The 15,689-nt window shown below is 46.5% G+C and overlaps 1 protein-coding gene across 1 annotated transcript in view; it reads right to left on the bottom strand.

Moving 5' to 3' along the window:
* UBN2 (ubinuclein 2) overlaps positions 1-15,689 on the bottom strand; it is a 588,508-nt gene that overhangs the window by 267,684 nt on the left and 305,135 nt on the right. The window lies entirely within an intron of this gene.

The raw sequence follows: 15,689 nt of genomic DNA on the forward strand, positions 1-15,689 counted from the left end.
TAGATTGCACATTTATGTGCTGCATGAAAAGATATTCTGAAAGAAACCGGTCATAAAAAAGCACCATATTCCAAAGAACATAAGGTGAGAAGCAAAATGTTTTCCCCAATACTGCTGCCCCTTGGGAATCCCTGTCATAACCAATGCAAATGAATAGACCAAAACTGTTCATTGCCTTTTTATTTTATTTTTTGGTCAACAGATGGGAGTGTCTCAGACTCCATCCACAGCAACCACCATTGTTTTCTTTAACAAATATGTTTATCTGTTATACCTTGCAATACCTAAAATATTTTGGCTTGATTAAACAGTTTTTCAAACCTCATGCATTCAGACCCTGTGAAATACTAATGCTACTAAAGAGACCACGTAAGAGCAATTTCGCCAGAGAAGATGGCAAGCATTAAGCACTATACCTACAGAAACAAAGTGCCCTGAATCAGATGCTCTGATCTCTTTATAGCCTGAAAACAGGAGCTGCAGGTAAACCGGGTTCCCAGTCTGAGAATGATTCAGGCATATGAGTCTACGAAAGAGCCAATGCTGGAGACACATATTTAAGACATCATTTGCTAAAAGCTCCACAGTATTTGAATCACTTGATCAAACCAAGTCTAAAGAGAAGCCAAATGAATAACTGTTACACAAATATTTGTAAGTACTCCATTTCCAAGGCCTTTTGGTGACCTACAGCAGGACTCTAAGACCACATATAGACTACAAAAAGCTATGCCACTGACGTGCAAGCACAGAGTACTTTGAATGGACAGGTCAAATCCTTTAGGCAGGATCACTACGAGGGGTCAATTGACTAGGAAAAAAGTGATTCGTAGACTATACATTTGACCTCCAGCAAGGTGTAAATGGAGCCTGTACATAATTGGGCTAATGCCATTTTTTTATTTTATATTACGCCTGCTGAATGGATCACTAGATTACTGAAGGCTTGGCTCTTGCTAGACCAGCCAAAAGAAAATCTGAGATGAAAAGCTTTGAAAGAAAGCTTTGCCAGGCTAGAATATTGCAATACGACATATGCGTCACGACAACAACTTGTGTATAAGCAGGCCATAAGATGCTTTTGCTTTTCCTTTCTTGCACAAAGACCTACACATACAAACACTTGCAGATAAAATAAGCAAAGCTGTACTATTTTACTGAGCTGAAAATATTCTGGAAATTTTATCCATAAACCATCCACCAGCTCCATCCGCAGAGTACCTACAAAACAGAGAGCACATTTTTTTGTGTGTCAGCTATTCAACATCTTCTTGAAGGATTTTAAGAGGGTAATATCTCCGCAAACACCCCCTAACCCTGTGTGATACTTGAAAGTGATCCTCACAAAACTCATGTTCCTTTGAGCCCCTGCACTTGTCTGACCTACATTTTTTGTCTAAGAAGCTGGCCTTTTTAGTCACAATCACCTCCCTTAGACACATTTATTGAGAGCTCTTACGGTGCAGGAACCATTTATACACGTTTAAAAGGGTGTTCATACCAATCACAAATTTCTACCCAAAGTAGTCTCATTCTTTGATTTGAATCAGACCACAGTGAGCTGCTCATCTTTTTCTCCACTACTACTTGTGTGCATCGGAAACAGCTCTTCACACTCTGGATTGTTGACAGTATGCTCATTTATTATATTGACAAAATGAAACCTAATGAACCTTGACCAGCCCTCACGAAACCCCACAGAGTTAAGCTATTTTTAAAGTGGTATGGTGAGATGGCAAGTTAAGTTAATTCAGACTTTCTCTGCTAAGACCAAGCACGCACACCCTGTGCCAAATTGGAGCCCACTCTACACGCAAGAAGAGGGCCACCTCAGCTTTCTTGGATAACGTCACTAACTGATAATTGCAAGACTGCTACTTGGTCAACGGCTCACATGTTTATCAAGGTAATATGATGTCATTTTAAAAAGTCAGCAAGTTTTAGTTGCTCAAACTTTAAAATTAAATATTTCGAGGTCTACTAACTAGATTTTTGTTGTTTTGATCTTGTTTTATTATTTATTAAAGAAATCTCTATGTTTCCAACTTGGTGTGGGATTCTTTTTGTGTAGTGTTTTTACTGTTTGAAGTGTTGCACACACACTTTACACATTGCTTCTAAGTTACGTCTGACTGCTCAGTGCCAAGCTACCATGGGGTGAGCAAATGTTAATTTGGGGGTTGCTTGTGCATTACCCTGGCAAGGGTTGTGGCTTCTGCTGCTTAAACAGGGCTCCCATCACAGTCAAACAACACCCCTATTTCTTACTGTTTGGAGAAGGACTGCTTTAGTCGATGCAGGGCATGTGCATTCACAACCATACAAGCTAAGAATGGAAAAAAAAGTTATTTACCTGCAATTGTGGCTCTTCAGAATTGTTATCTTTCATAGATTCACACGTTTTGGGGGTTGCATGTGCATTACCTTGACATGCACTGTGGCTGCTACTTGACCAGGGCTCCCACACCTCAGTCACCCAACTACCCAATTTCTTACACTTTGAAGAGGGGCTCCTTTTGTCAAAGCAGACCATCTGCATTTACAGCCATACAACCTCTTCTGTGCCTTGGACGAGATGATCTCGTCCAAGGCTACAGTTCCCCTGTGCCTTGGACGAGATCATCTCGTCCATGGCACAGGGGAACTTGGGGGCGCGCTAGCGCGCCCCCCGTGCACCCCCCTTCCCCCCCCAAGTCGGGGATGGAAGGGGAAGACCTTCCCCTTCCACCCCCGACCACCCCCCTGTGACGTCAGCGCGCGCGCTGATGTGTGACAGGGGCCTCCCTCGTCGCGCTGGAAGCTCTGCTTCCAGCGCGATTGAAAAAGAAATGCAAAAGCATTTCTTTTTCAATCACTTGGGAGGCCCGGAGGGGCTTCAAAGGGAAGGAAAAGTATTTCCTTCCCTTTGAAGTCCCTCCGAGGGTTTCAAAAGCCGGATTGCTTGCAATCCGGCTTTTGAAACCCCACTAGACACCAGGGATTTTTTTTTTTTCTTAGAAATTGACAAAAGGGAGCGACCCCTTGGGCAAGGGTCGCTCCCAGGGGAGGCATTTTTTTGAAAAGGCCTTTTCTGCCCCCCCTGGGTGCAGATCGGTCTTATTAGGCCGATCTGCCCCCAGGGGGGGGCAGAAACCTCTAGGCACCAGGGACCATTTATTTTTATTTTTTTTTTGTTTCATTTTTTTTTATTGAGGTGGGGAGCGACCCCTTAGGCAAGGGTCGTTCCCCTTGGGGGAAAATTATATTTTGGCCATTTCTGCCCCCCTTGGGGGCAGATTGGCCTATTTTGATGAGGCCAATCTGCCCCCAAGGGGGGTAGAAACCACTAGACACCAGGGATTATTTTTTTTTTTTATTGTTATTGACAAAAGGGAGCGACCCCTTGGGCAAGGGTCGCTCCCAGGGGGGCATATTTTCGGGAAGGCCTTTTCTGCCCCCCCCCCTGGGGGCAGATTGGCCTACTATTAGGCCGATCTGCCCCCAGGGGGGGCAGAAACCTCTAGGCACCAGGGACCTTTTTTTTTTTTTTTTTTTTCATTTTTTTTTTTTTTTGGTGGGGAGCGACCCCTTAGGCAAGGGTCGCTCCCAATGGGGGAAAATTATATTTTGCCCATTTCTGCCCCCCATGGGGGCAGATTGGCCTATTTTGATGAGGCCAATCTGCCCCCAAGGGGGGTAGAAACCACTAGACACCAGGGAGTTTTTTCTTTGCGTGAATTTCACGCAAAGGGAGCGACCACTTAGGCAAGGGTCGCTCCCTGGGGGGGGGGCAAATTTATTTTAGGCCATTTCTGCCCCCCCCGGGGGACAGATCGGCCTATTATTAGGCCGAACTGCCCCCCCCCAGGGGGGGGGGGGCAGAACACTCTAGGCACCAGGGCAATTTTTTTTTTTTTGTTGTGTCTTTTTTTAGAGATGGGGAGCGACCCATCAGGCAAGGGTCGCTCCCCTGGGGGGGCAAATTGTATTTAGACCATTTCTGCCCCCCTGGGGGCAGATTGGCCAATTTTAGGTCAATCTGCCCCCAAGGGGGCAGAAACCACTAGGCACCGGGGATTTGTTTTTTGGCGCCAATGTAACGCAGGGGGAGCGACCCCGTAGGCAAGGGTCGCTCCTGGGGGTGGGGGGGTGGGGGGGGGGGGGGGGGTTGGGGGGGCAAATTTATTTTAGGCCATTTCTGCTGCCCCGGGGGCAGAAGCCTCTAGACGCCAGGGGAATTTTTCTTTTTTTTCTTTGTGTTTTTTTTTTTTTTTAGAGATGGGGAGCGACCCATCAGGCAAAAGTCGCTCCCCTGGGGGACAAATTGTATTTAGGCCATTTCTGCCCCCCTTGGGGGCAGTTTGGCCGATTTTAGGTCAATCTGCCCCCAAGGGGGCAGAAACCACTAGGCACCGGGGATTTGTTTTTTGGCGCCAATGTCACGCATGGGGAGCGACCACGTAGGCAAGGGTCGCTCCCGGGCAGGGGGGGTTTGAGGGGGTGGGGGGGGTCATATTTATTTTAGGGCCCCCCCCCGGGCCGGCTGAGCTAGAGGCCAAAATCCACAGGTAGGCCCTTTGCAAAAAACACCTCTGTTTTCTGTGAAAACATATGTTGTGTCCACGTTGTGTTTTCGGCCATTTCCTTTTGTGGGCGCTAGGGCAGATTGGCTGAGTTTAGGTCAACCTGCCCCCAAGGGGGCAGAAACCACTAGGCACCGGGGATTTGTTTTTTGGTGCCAATGTCACGCAGGGGGAGCGACCCCGTAGGCAAGGGTCGCTCCCGGCGGGGGAGGGTGGGGGTTGGGGGGGCAAATTTATTTTAGGGCATTTCTGCCCCCCCCCCCCCCGGGGCCGGCTGAGCTACAGGCCAAACACCACAGGTAGGCACCTTGCAAAAAACACCTCTGTTTTCTGTGAAAAAATATGTTGTGTCCACGTTGTGTTTTGGGCCATTTCCTTTTGTAGGCGCTAGGCCTACCCACAGAAGTGATGTACCATTTTTATCGAGAGACTTAGGGGAACGCTGGGTGGAAGGAAATTTGTGGCTCCTCTCAGATTCCAGAACTTTCTGTCACCGAAATGAGAGGAAAAAGTGTTTTTTGGGCCAAATTTTGATGTTTGCAAAGGATTCTGGGTAACATAACCTGGTCAGAGCCCCGCAAGTCACCCCATCTTGGATTCCCCTGGGTTTCTAGTTTTCAAAAAATGCACTGGTTTGCTAGGTTTCCTCAGGTGTCGGCTGAGCTACAGGCCAAAATCCACAGGTAGGCACTGCTTTTTATAAAAAAATGTGATGAGTCCACGTTGTGTTTTGGGCCCTTTCCTCTCGTGGGCGCTAGTCCTACCCACACAAGTGAGGTATCATTTTTATCGGGAGACTTGGGGGAACGCTGGGTAGAAGGAAATTTGTGGCTCCTCTCAGATTCCAGAACTTTCTGCCACAGAAATGTGAGTAACATGTGTATTTTTAGCCAAATTTTGAGGTTTGCAAAGGATTCTGGGTAACAGAACCTGGTCCGAGCCCCGCAAGTCACCCCTCCTTGGATTCCCCTAGGTCTCTAGTTTTCAGAAATGCACAGGTTTGGTAGGTTTCCCTAGGTGCCGGCTGAGCTAGAGGCCAAAATCTACAGGTAGGCACTTCGCAAAAAACACCTCTGTTTTTTTCCAAAATTTAGGATGTGTCCACGTTGCGCTTTGTGGTGTTTCCTGTCGCCGGCGCTAGGCCTACCCACACAAGTGAGGTATCATTTTTATCGGGAGACTTGGGGGAACGCTGGGTGGAAGGAAATTTGTAGCTCCTCTCAGATTCCTGAACTTTCTGCCACAGAAATGTGAGGGACATGTGTTTTTTTAGCCAAATTTTGAGGTTTGCAAAGGATTCTGGGTAACAGAACCTGGTCCGAGCCCCGCAAGTCACCCCTCCTTGGATTCCCCTAGGTTTCTAGTTTTCAGAAATGCACAGGTTTGGTAGGTTTCCTGTAGGAAGTTGGCTCTGTATGTGCTATTTCAAAGTAAGGAATAGCATGCACAGAGTCCAAGGGTTCCCCTTAGAGGTAAGATAGTGGCAAAAAGAGATAATACTAATGCTCTATTTTGTGGTAGTGTGGTCGAGCAGTAGGCTTATCCAAGGAGTAGTGTTAAGCATTTGTTGTACATACACATAGACAATAAATGAGGTACACACACTCAGAGACAAATCCAGCCAATAGGTTTTTGTATAGAAAAATATCTTTTCTTAGTTTATTTTAAGAACCACAGGTTCAAATTCTACATGTAATATCTCATTCGAAAGGTATTGCAGGTAAGTACTTTAGGAACTTCAAATCATCAAAATTGCGTGTATACTTTACAAGTTATTGACAAATAGCTGTTCTAAAAGTGGACACTTAGTGCAATTTTCACAGTTCCAGGGGGAGGTAAGTTTTTGTTAGTTTTACCAGGTAAGTAAGACACTGACAGGGTTCAGTTCTTGGTCCAAGGTAGCCCACCGTTGGGGGTTCAGAGCAACCCCAAAGTCACCACACCAGCAGCTCAGGGCCGGTCAGGTGCAGAGTTCAAAGTGGTGCCCAAAACACATAGGCTAGAATGGAGAGAGGGGGGGGTGCCCCGATTCCGGTCTGCTTGCAGGTAAGTACCCGCGTCTTCGGAGGGCAGACCAGAGGGGTTTTGTAGGGCACCGGGGGGGACACAAGCCCACACAGAAATTTCACCCTCAGCAGCGCGGGGGCGGCCGGGTGCAGTGTAGGAACAGGCGTCGGGTTCGCAATGTTAGTCTATGAGAGATCTCGGGATCTCTTCAGCGCTGCAGGCAGACAAGGGGGGGATTCCTCGGGGAAACCTCCACTTGGGCAAGGGAGAGGGACTCCTGGGGGTCACTTCTCCAGTGAAAGTTCGGTCCTTCAGGTCCTGGGGGCTGCGGGTGCAGGGTCTCTCCCAGGCGTCGGGACTTTAGGTTCAAAGAGTCGCGGTCAGGGGAAGCCTCGGGATTCCCTCTGCAGGCGGCGCTGTGGGGGCTCAGGGGGGACAGGTTTTGGTACTCACAGTATCAGAGTAGTCCTGGGGTCCCTCCTGAGGTGTTGGATCGCCACCAGCCGAGTCGGGGTCGCCGGGTGCAGTGTTGCAAGTCTCACGCTTCTTGCGGGGAGCTTGCAGGGTTCTTTAAAGCTGCTGGAAACAAAGTTGCAGCTTTTCTTGGAGCAGGTCCGCTGTCCTCGGGAGTTTCTTGTCTTTTCGAAGCAGGGGCCGTCCTCAGAGGATGTCGAGGTCGCTGGTCCCTTTGGAAGGCGTCGCTGGAGCAGGATCTTTGGAAGGCAGGAGACAGGCCGGTGAGTTTCTGGAGCCAAGGCAGTTGTCGTCTTCTGGTCTTCCTCTGCAGGGGTTTTCAGCTAGGCAGTCCTTCTTCTTGTAGTTGCAGGAATCTAATCTTCTAGGGTTCAGGGTAGCCCTTAAATACTAAATTTAAGGGCGTGTTTAGGTCTGGGGGGTTAGTAGCCAATGGCTACTAGCCCTGAGGGTGGGTACACCCTCTTTGTGCCTCCTCCCAAGGGGAGGGGGTCACAATCCTAACCCTATTGGGGGAATCCTCCATCTGCAAGATGGAGGATTTCTAAAAGTTAGAGTCACCTCAGCTCAGGACACCTTAGGGGCTGTCCTGACTGGCCAGTGACTCCTCCTTGTTGCTTTCTTTGTTCCCTCCAGCCTTGCCGCCAAAAGTGGGGGCCGTGGCCGGAGGGGGCGGGCAACTCCACTAAGCTGGAGTGCCCTGCTGGGCTGTGACAAAGGGGTGAGCCTTTGAGGCTCACCGCCAGGTGTTACAGCTCCTGCCTGGGGGAGGTGTTAGCATCTCCACCCAGTGCAGGCTTTGTTACTGGCCTCAGAGTGACAAAGGCACTCTCCCCATGGGGCCAGCAACATGTCTCTAGTGTGGCAGGCTGCTGGAACCAGTCAGCCTACACAGATAGTTGGTTAAGTTTCAGGGGGCACCTCTAAGGTGCCCTCTGTGGTGTATTTTACAATAAAATGTACACTGGCATCAGTGTGCATTTATTGTGCTGAGAAGTTTGATACCAAACTTCCCAGTTTTCAGTGTAGCCATTATGGTGCTGTGGAGTTCGTGTAAAACAGACTCCCAGACCATATACTCTTATGGCTACCCTGCACTTACAATGTCTAAGGTTTTGCTTAGACACTGTAGGGGCACAGTGCTCATGCACTGGTACCCTCACCTATGGTATAGTGCACCCTGCCTTAGGGCTGTAAGGCCTGCTAGAGGGGTGTCTTACCTATACTGCATAGGCAGTGAGAGGCTGGCATGGCACCCTGAGGGGAGTGCCATGTCGACTTACTCATTTTGTTCTCACTAGCACACACAGGCTTGTAAGCAGTGTGTCTGTGCTGAGTGAGAGGTCTCCAGGGTGGCATAAGACATGCTGCAGCCCTTAGAGACCTTCCTTGGCATCAGGGCCCTTGGTACTAGAAGTACCAGTTACAAGGGACTTATCTGAATGCCATGGTGTGCCAATTGTGGATACAATGGTACATTTTAGGTGAAGGAACACTGGTGCTGGGGCCTGGTTAGCAGGGTCCCAGCACACTTCTCAGTCAAGTCAGCATCAGTATCAGGCAAAAAGTGGGGGGTAACTGCAACAGGGAGCCATTTCTTTACATTTCCCTAGGTGCCGGCTGAGCTAGAGGCCAAAATCTACATGTAGGCACTTCGCAAAAAACACCTCTGTTTTTTTCCAAAATTTAGGATGTGTCCACGTTGCGCTTTGGGGTGTTTCCTGTCGCCGGCGCTAGGCCTACCCACGCAAGTGAGGTATCATTTTTATCGGGAGACTTGGGGGAACGCTGGGTAGAAGGAAATTTGTGGCTCCTCTCAGATTCCAGAACTTTCTGCCACAGAAATGTGAGTAACATGTGTATTTTTAGCCAAATTTTTAGGTTTGCAAAGGATTCTGGGTAACAGAACCTGGTCCGAGCCCCGCAAGTCACCCCTCCTTGGATTCCCCTAGGTCTCTAGTTTTCAGAAATGCACAGGTTTGGTAGGTTTCCCTAGGTGCCGGCTGAGCTAGAGGCCAAAATCTACAGGTAGGCACTTCGCAAAAAACACCTCTGTTTTTTTCCAAAATTTAGGATGTGTCCACGTTGCGCTTTGGGGTGTTTCCTGTCGCCGGCGCTAGGCCTACCCACGCAAGTGAGGTATCATTTTTATCGGGAGACTTGGGGGAACGCTGGGTGGAAGGAAATTTGTAGCTCCTCTCAGATTCCAGAACTTTCTGCCACAGAAATGTGAGGGACATGTGTTTTTTTAGCCAAATTTTGAGGTTTGCAAAGGATTCTGGGTAACAGAACCTGGTCCGAGCCACACAAGTCACCCCTCCTTGGATTCCCCTAGGTCTCTAGTTTTCAGAAATGTACAGGTTTGGTAGGTTTCCCTAGGTGGCGGCTGAGCTAGAGGCCAAAATCTCCAGGTAGTCACTTTGCTAAAAACAGCTCTGTTTTCTGTGATGTGTCCACGTTGTGTTTTGGGGCATATCCTGTCGCGGGCGCTAGGCCTACCCACACAAGTGAGGTATCATTTTTATCGGGAGACGTGGGGGAACGCTGGGTGGAAGGAAATTTGTGGCTCCTCTCAGATTCCAGAACTTTCTGCCACAGAAATGTGAGGAACATGTGTTTTTTTAGCCAAATTTTGAGGTTTGCAAAGGATTCTGGGTAACAGAACCTGGTCCGAGCCACACAAGTCACCCCTCCTTGGATTCCCCTAGGTCTCTAGTTTTCAGAAATGCACAGGTTTGGTAGGTTTCCCTAGGTGCCGGCTGAGCTAGAGGCCAAAATCTACAGGTAGTCACTTTGCTAAAAACAGCTCTGTTTTCTGTGATATGTCCACGTTGTGTTTTGGGGCATATCCTGTCGCGGGCGCTAGGCCTACCCACACAAGTGAGGTATCATTTTTATCGGGAGACCGTGGGGGAACGCTGGGTGGAAGGAAATTTGTGGCTACTCTCAGATTCCAGAACTTTCTGCCACAGAAATGTGAGGAACATGTGTTTTTTTAGCCAAATTTTGAGGTTTGCAAAGGATTCTGGGTAACAGAACCTGGTCCGAGCCACACAAGTCACCCCTCCTTGGATTCCCCTAGGTCTCTAGTTTTCAGAAATGTACAGGTTTGGTAGGTTTCCCTAGGTGGCGGCTGAGCTAGAGGCCAAAATCTCCAGGTAGTCACTTTGCTAAAAACAGCTCTGTTTTCTGTGATGTGTCCACGTTGTGTTTTGGGGCATATCCTGTCGCGGGCGCTAGACCTACCCCCACAAGTGAGGTATCATTTTTATCGGGAGACGTGGGGGAACGCTGGGTGGAAGGAAATTTGTGGCTCCTCTCAGATTCCAGAACTTTCTGCCACAGAAATGTGAGGAACATGTGTTTTTTTAGCCAAATTTTGAGGTTTGCAAAGGATTCTGGGTAACAGAACCTGGTCCGAGCCACACAAGTCACCCCTCCTTGGATTCCCCTAGGTCTCTAGTTTTCAGAAATGCACAGGTTTGGTAGGTTTCCCTAGGTGCCGGCTGAGCTAGAGGCCAAAATCTACAGGTAGTCACTTTGCTAAAAACAGCTCTGTTTTCTGTGATATGTCCACGTTGTGTTTTGGGGCATATCCTGTCGCGGGCGCTAGGCCTACCCACACAAGTGAGGTATCATTTTTATCGGGAGACGTGGGGGAACGCTGGGTGGAAGGAAATTTGTGGCTCCTCTCAGATTCCAGAACTTTCTGCCACAGAAATGTGAGGAACATGTGTTTTTTTAGCCAAATTTTGAGGTTTGCAAAGGATTCTGAGTAACAGAACCTGGTCCGAGCCACACAAGTCACCCCTCCTTGGATTCCCCTAGGTCTCTAGTTTTCAGAAATGCACAGGTTTGGTAGGTTTCCCTAGGTGGCGGCTGAGCTAGAGGCCAAAATCTACAGGTAGTCACTTTGCTAAAAACAGCTCTGTTTTCTGTGATGTGTCCACGTTGTGTTTTGGGGCATATCCTGTCGCGGGTGCTAGGCCTACCCACACAAGTGAGGTACCATTTTTATCGGGAGACTTGGGGGGAACATAGATTAGCAAAACAAGTACTATTGCCCCTTGTCTTTCTCTACATTTTTTCCTTCCAAATATAGGAGTGTGTGTAAAAAAGACATCTATTTGAGAAATTCCCTGTAATTCACGTGCTACTATGGTCACCCCGGAATTCAGAGATGTGCAAATAACCACTGCTCCTCAACACCTTATCTTGTGCCCTTTTTGGAAATGCAAAGGTTTTCTTGATAGCAATTTTTTACTCCTTATATTTCAGCAAATGAATTGCTGTATACCCGGTATAGAATGAAAACGCACTGCAGGGTGCAGCTCATTTATTGGCTCTGGGTTCCTCGGGTTCTTGATGAACCTACAAACCCTATATATCCCCGCAACCAGAGGAGTCCAGCAGACGTAACGGTATATTGCTTTCGATAATCTGACATTGCAGGGAAAATTTACAGAGTAAAACGTAGAGAAAAATTGATGGTTTTTTCACCTCAATTTCAATATTTTTCTTTTTCAGCTGTTATTTTCTGTAGGAAACCCTTGTAGGATCTACACAAATGACCCCTTGCTGAATTCAGAATTTTGTCTACTTTTCAGAAATGTTTAGGTTTCTGGGATCCAGCATTGGTTTCATGACCATTCCTGTCACTGACTGGAAGGAGGCTGAAAGCACAAAAAATTGCACAAATGGGGTATGCCCCAGTAAAATGCCAAAATTGTGTTGAAAAATTGGGTTTTCTGATTCAGGTCTGCCTGTTCCTGAAAGCTGGGAAGCTGCTGAGTTTAGCACCGCAAACCCTTTGTTGATGCCATTTTCAGGGGAAAAACCACAAGCCTTCTTCTGCAGCCACTTTTTCCAATTTTTTTGAAAAAAACGAAATTTTCACTGTATTTTGACCAATTTCTTGGCCTCCTTCAGGGGAACCCACAAAGTCTGGGTACCTCTAGAATCCCTAGGATGTTGGAAAAAAAGGACGCAAATTTGGCTTGGTTAGCTTATGTGGACAAAAAGTTATGAGGGCCTAAGCGCGAACTGCCCCAAATAGGCAAAAAAAGGCCTGGCACAGGAGGGGGAAAAGGCCTGGCAGCGAAGGGGTTAAGAATGTAAGAACGTTATTTACCTGTAATTGTAGCTCTCCAGCATTGTTACCTTTCATAGATTCACAAGCTTGACTCATCCTTGTTGTAGAAGTGAGAGTCCCACAGCAACCTCATGCAGTAAACATGTCTTTCCTGCATGGTCATCCCAGATTTTTCACTTTTTGATGGACTCTATTCTTGCTTTAGAACTCTGTGCACTTTACACCTGCTGTCCAGAAGTGTGGAATCTGTGCTCTCCTTGCTAAAAATGGTTATTTGTCTGTAGAAGATGTTTTAAAGTTTAATATGTTGTGCGTCATTCCACCATCCAGTGGTTGGGCCCAGAATTGTGTCTTCATTCTCTTTTTTTACCCCCATGAAGGTAGTAGATCACCATTTGGTAGTAGGTCCCTCCCCATGTCATGTCAGACGTGCGCCCCTCTGATGTCAGATGTGAACAGGGAAGTTCCTGTGCGTGGTCACCATCCTCAGATTCTTTTTTCCCTTTGGTGAATTGATGGTGCTTGTATTACCCCTTAGTTTTGCTGATTTTGCATGTTGACCACACTCATTTTCAGGGAGGCAAGTGGGTTGCATTTAAATCCCAAAAACTCTAAGCTGTAAAACTACAGTTAAGAAAATATTTTTGTAGTGCTAATCTTTTCTAGATTCATGTCCGTCCATTGATTTTATAGCAGCCTGCTTTAGAAGACTGAGTTGAAATATACTTGAACTCACTAACTCTTATTTCAGTACTCTTTGCCTAACCTGCAATTCTATATGTATGATGATTTCCACACAGTAATGCTTTGTGAAGCTGTGTATAGAGGACGGTGTAGCTTCTATACAAGTCATTGATGAAGATGATTTCTAGAAAGGCCAGGGTTTCTCCCTTTTATCTCATGGAGTGTGCCCATGGTTTAGTTTCTAGTGTCTTCCCCGCAGCTGTGAAGCAGATCTCAACTATCTGTGTAAGAAAACAGTTTTTTTTGCGGATGTCCACCCACTTTTTGTCCCCATTTGGACAGTGGGCTGCTATTTTTCCAACTATGATTGTGCCCTGGGCTCTGCTAACCAAGTTCAGTGCTCTGTTTACAAGGTATATGGTAATTAGGTGTAATTACAATTGGTTCTGACAACGTGTCTGTAAAACCCTAGTATATGGTAGGGCATGTAGGTTTAGAGACCTCAGTGAACTTAATGCACGTAAGTGTGCACTGCTGTAGTGTCTGCTGTCATTTTAAAGCCAGCCCTGCTTTGCAGGCTGCCTTTAAAATACAACTATATCCAAATTTGACTTTAGAATTATAAGTACTTAAACTACCATTTTTCTTACATATACGTCACATCCTAAGGTCTGCCCCGGGCACCACAAGGGCAGGGTGCCTTGCAATTTCAAGCAGGGACATTATAAAGAATGTTTTATATAACCTGGTGAGGGGAAAACTACCAATTTAGTGTTCCCACTGTAGTGCTGTTAGCTCCACAGGTTAACATGGGAAGACTTTAATAAAGTCTAACTTATGACAGGAATGAGCTAGCAACTTCATTCAAAGTCTCAAAAGGAAAATTTCACTTACCCAGTGTACATCTGTTCGTGGCATGCAGTGCTGCAGATTCCCATGCTATGCATAGCTCTTCCGACATCTAGTGTTTGGCTCGGAGCGTTACAAGTTGTTTTTCTTCTAAGTCTTTTTGGAGTCACGGGACCGAGTGACTCCTCCACTCGGTTACAGTGCGCATGGGCATCGACTCCACTGTTACATTGTTTTCCCGCAAAGGGCGAAGGAAGGACCGCAAAGGGTGAAGGAAGGAGTGACAGAGTATAAGAATATAAAGAGATGACTATGCAAGTGTACACGTATCTACATATGTACAAATGATAAACGTAAACGACTACAGGCTTCCGGGGAGGAGGGAGGGTGCATGTGAATCTGCAGCACTACATGCCAGGAAAAGATGGACACTGGGTAAGTGACATTTTCCGTTCGATGGCATGTGTAGCAGCAGATGCACATGCTATGCATAGACTACAAAGCAGTTAGTCCTCCCCAAAAATAGTGGTAGCTAGCCTGTAGGAGTTGAAGATGTTTGAAATAGTGTTCTTAAGACAGCTTGGCCTACAGTGGCCTGCTGCCGTAAGAAAACATCAACACAATAGTGTTTAGTAAAAGTATGAGGAGTAGACCATGTGGCAGCTTTGCATTTATCAGCCATTGGTATGTTTCCTAAAATGCCATTGACACACCTTTCTTTTTTGTAGTAGAATGTGCTCTAAGAGTGATAAAAAGTTGTCTTTTTGCTTTGATGAAGCATGTTTGCATGCACCTAACAAGCCATCTTGCTAAGCCTTGTTTAGATATAGGATTGCCTTTATGTGGTTGTTGAAAAGCAACAAAAAGTTGTTTGGTTTTCCTAAAGTCTTTAGTTCTATCTATATAGTACATAAGAGCTTTTTTGAGATCTAGAGTATGAAGAGCTCTTTCTGCAACTGAGTCTGGCTGTTGAAAGAAGGCTGGCAATTCCACTGTTTGGTTGATGTGAAAAGAAGATACTACTTGTGGTAGAAATTTTGGATTTGATCTAAGTAAGACTATGTTTGTGTACTTGGAATAAAGGTTCCTCAATAGTGAAGGCTTGTATTTCACTAACTCTTCTTAATGAAGTAATAGCTAAAAGGAAGGCAACCTTCCATGTTTAAAATTGAATTTGACAAGAGTGCATGGGTTCCAAAGGTAGACCCATGAATCTGGTAAGTACGATATTTAGATTCTGTAGGAAGTTGGCTCTGTATGCACTATTTCAAAGTAAGGAATAGTATGCACAGAGTCCAAGGGTTCCCCTTAGAGGTAAGATAGTGGCAAAAAGAGATAATACTAATGCTCTATTTTGTGGTAGTGTGGTCGAGCAGTAGGCTTATCAAAGGAGTAGTGTTAAGCATTTGGTGTACACACACAGGCAATAAATGAGGAACACACACTCAAAGACAATTCCAGGCCAATAGGTTTTTGTATAGAAAAATATATTTTCTTAGTTTATTTTAAGAACCACAGGTTCAAATTTTACATGTAATACTTCAAATGAAAGGTATTGCAGTTAAGTACTTTAGGAACTTTGAATAATCACAATAGCATATATACTTTTCAAATAAATCACATATAGCTATTTTAAAACTAGACAGTGCAATTTTCACAGTTCCTAGGGGGAGTAAGAGTTTGTTAGTTCTTGTAGGTAAGCAAACCACCTACGGGGTTCAAGTTTGGGTCCAAAGTAGCCCACCGTTGGAGGTTCAGAGCAACCCCAAAGTTACCACACCAGCAGCTCAGGGCCGGTCAGGTGCAGAGTTCAAAGTGGTGCCGAAAACACATAGGCTTCAATGGAGAAGGGGGTGCCCCGGTTCCAGTCTGCCAGCAGGTAAGTACCCGTGTCTTCGGAGGGCAGACCAGGGGGGTTTTGTAGGGCACCGGGGGGGACCACAAGTTAGCACAAAAAGTACACCCTCAGCAGCATGGGGGCGGCTGGGTGCAGTGTGCAAATACACGTCGGGTTTCCAATG

The sequence above is a fragment of the Pleurodeles waltl genome, chromosome 4_2 (genome assembly GCF_031143425.1).
Source record: "Pleurodeles waltl isolate 20211129_DDA chromosome 4_2, aPleWal1.hap1.20221129, whole genome shotgun sequence".
In the NCBI taxonomy this organism is placed as follows: Eukaryota; Metazoa; Chordata; class Amphibia; order Caudata; family Salamandridae; genus Pleurodeles; species Pleurodeles waltl.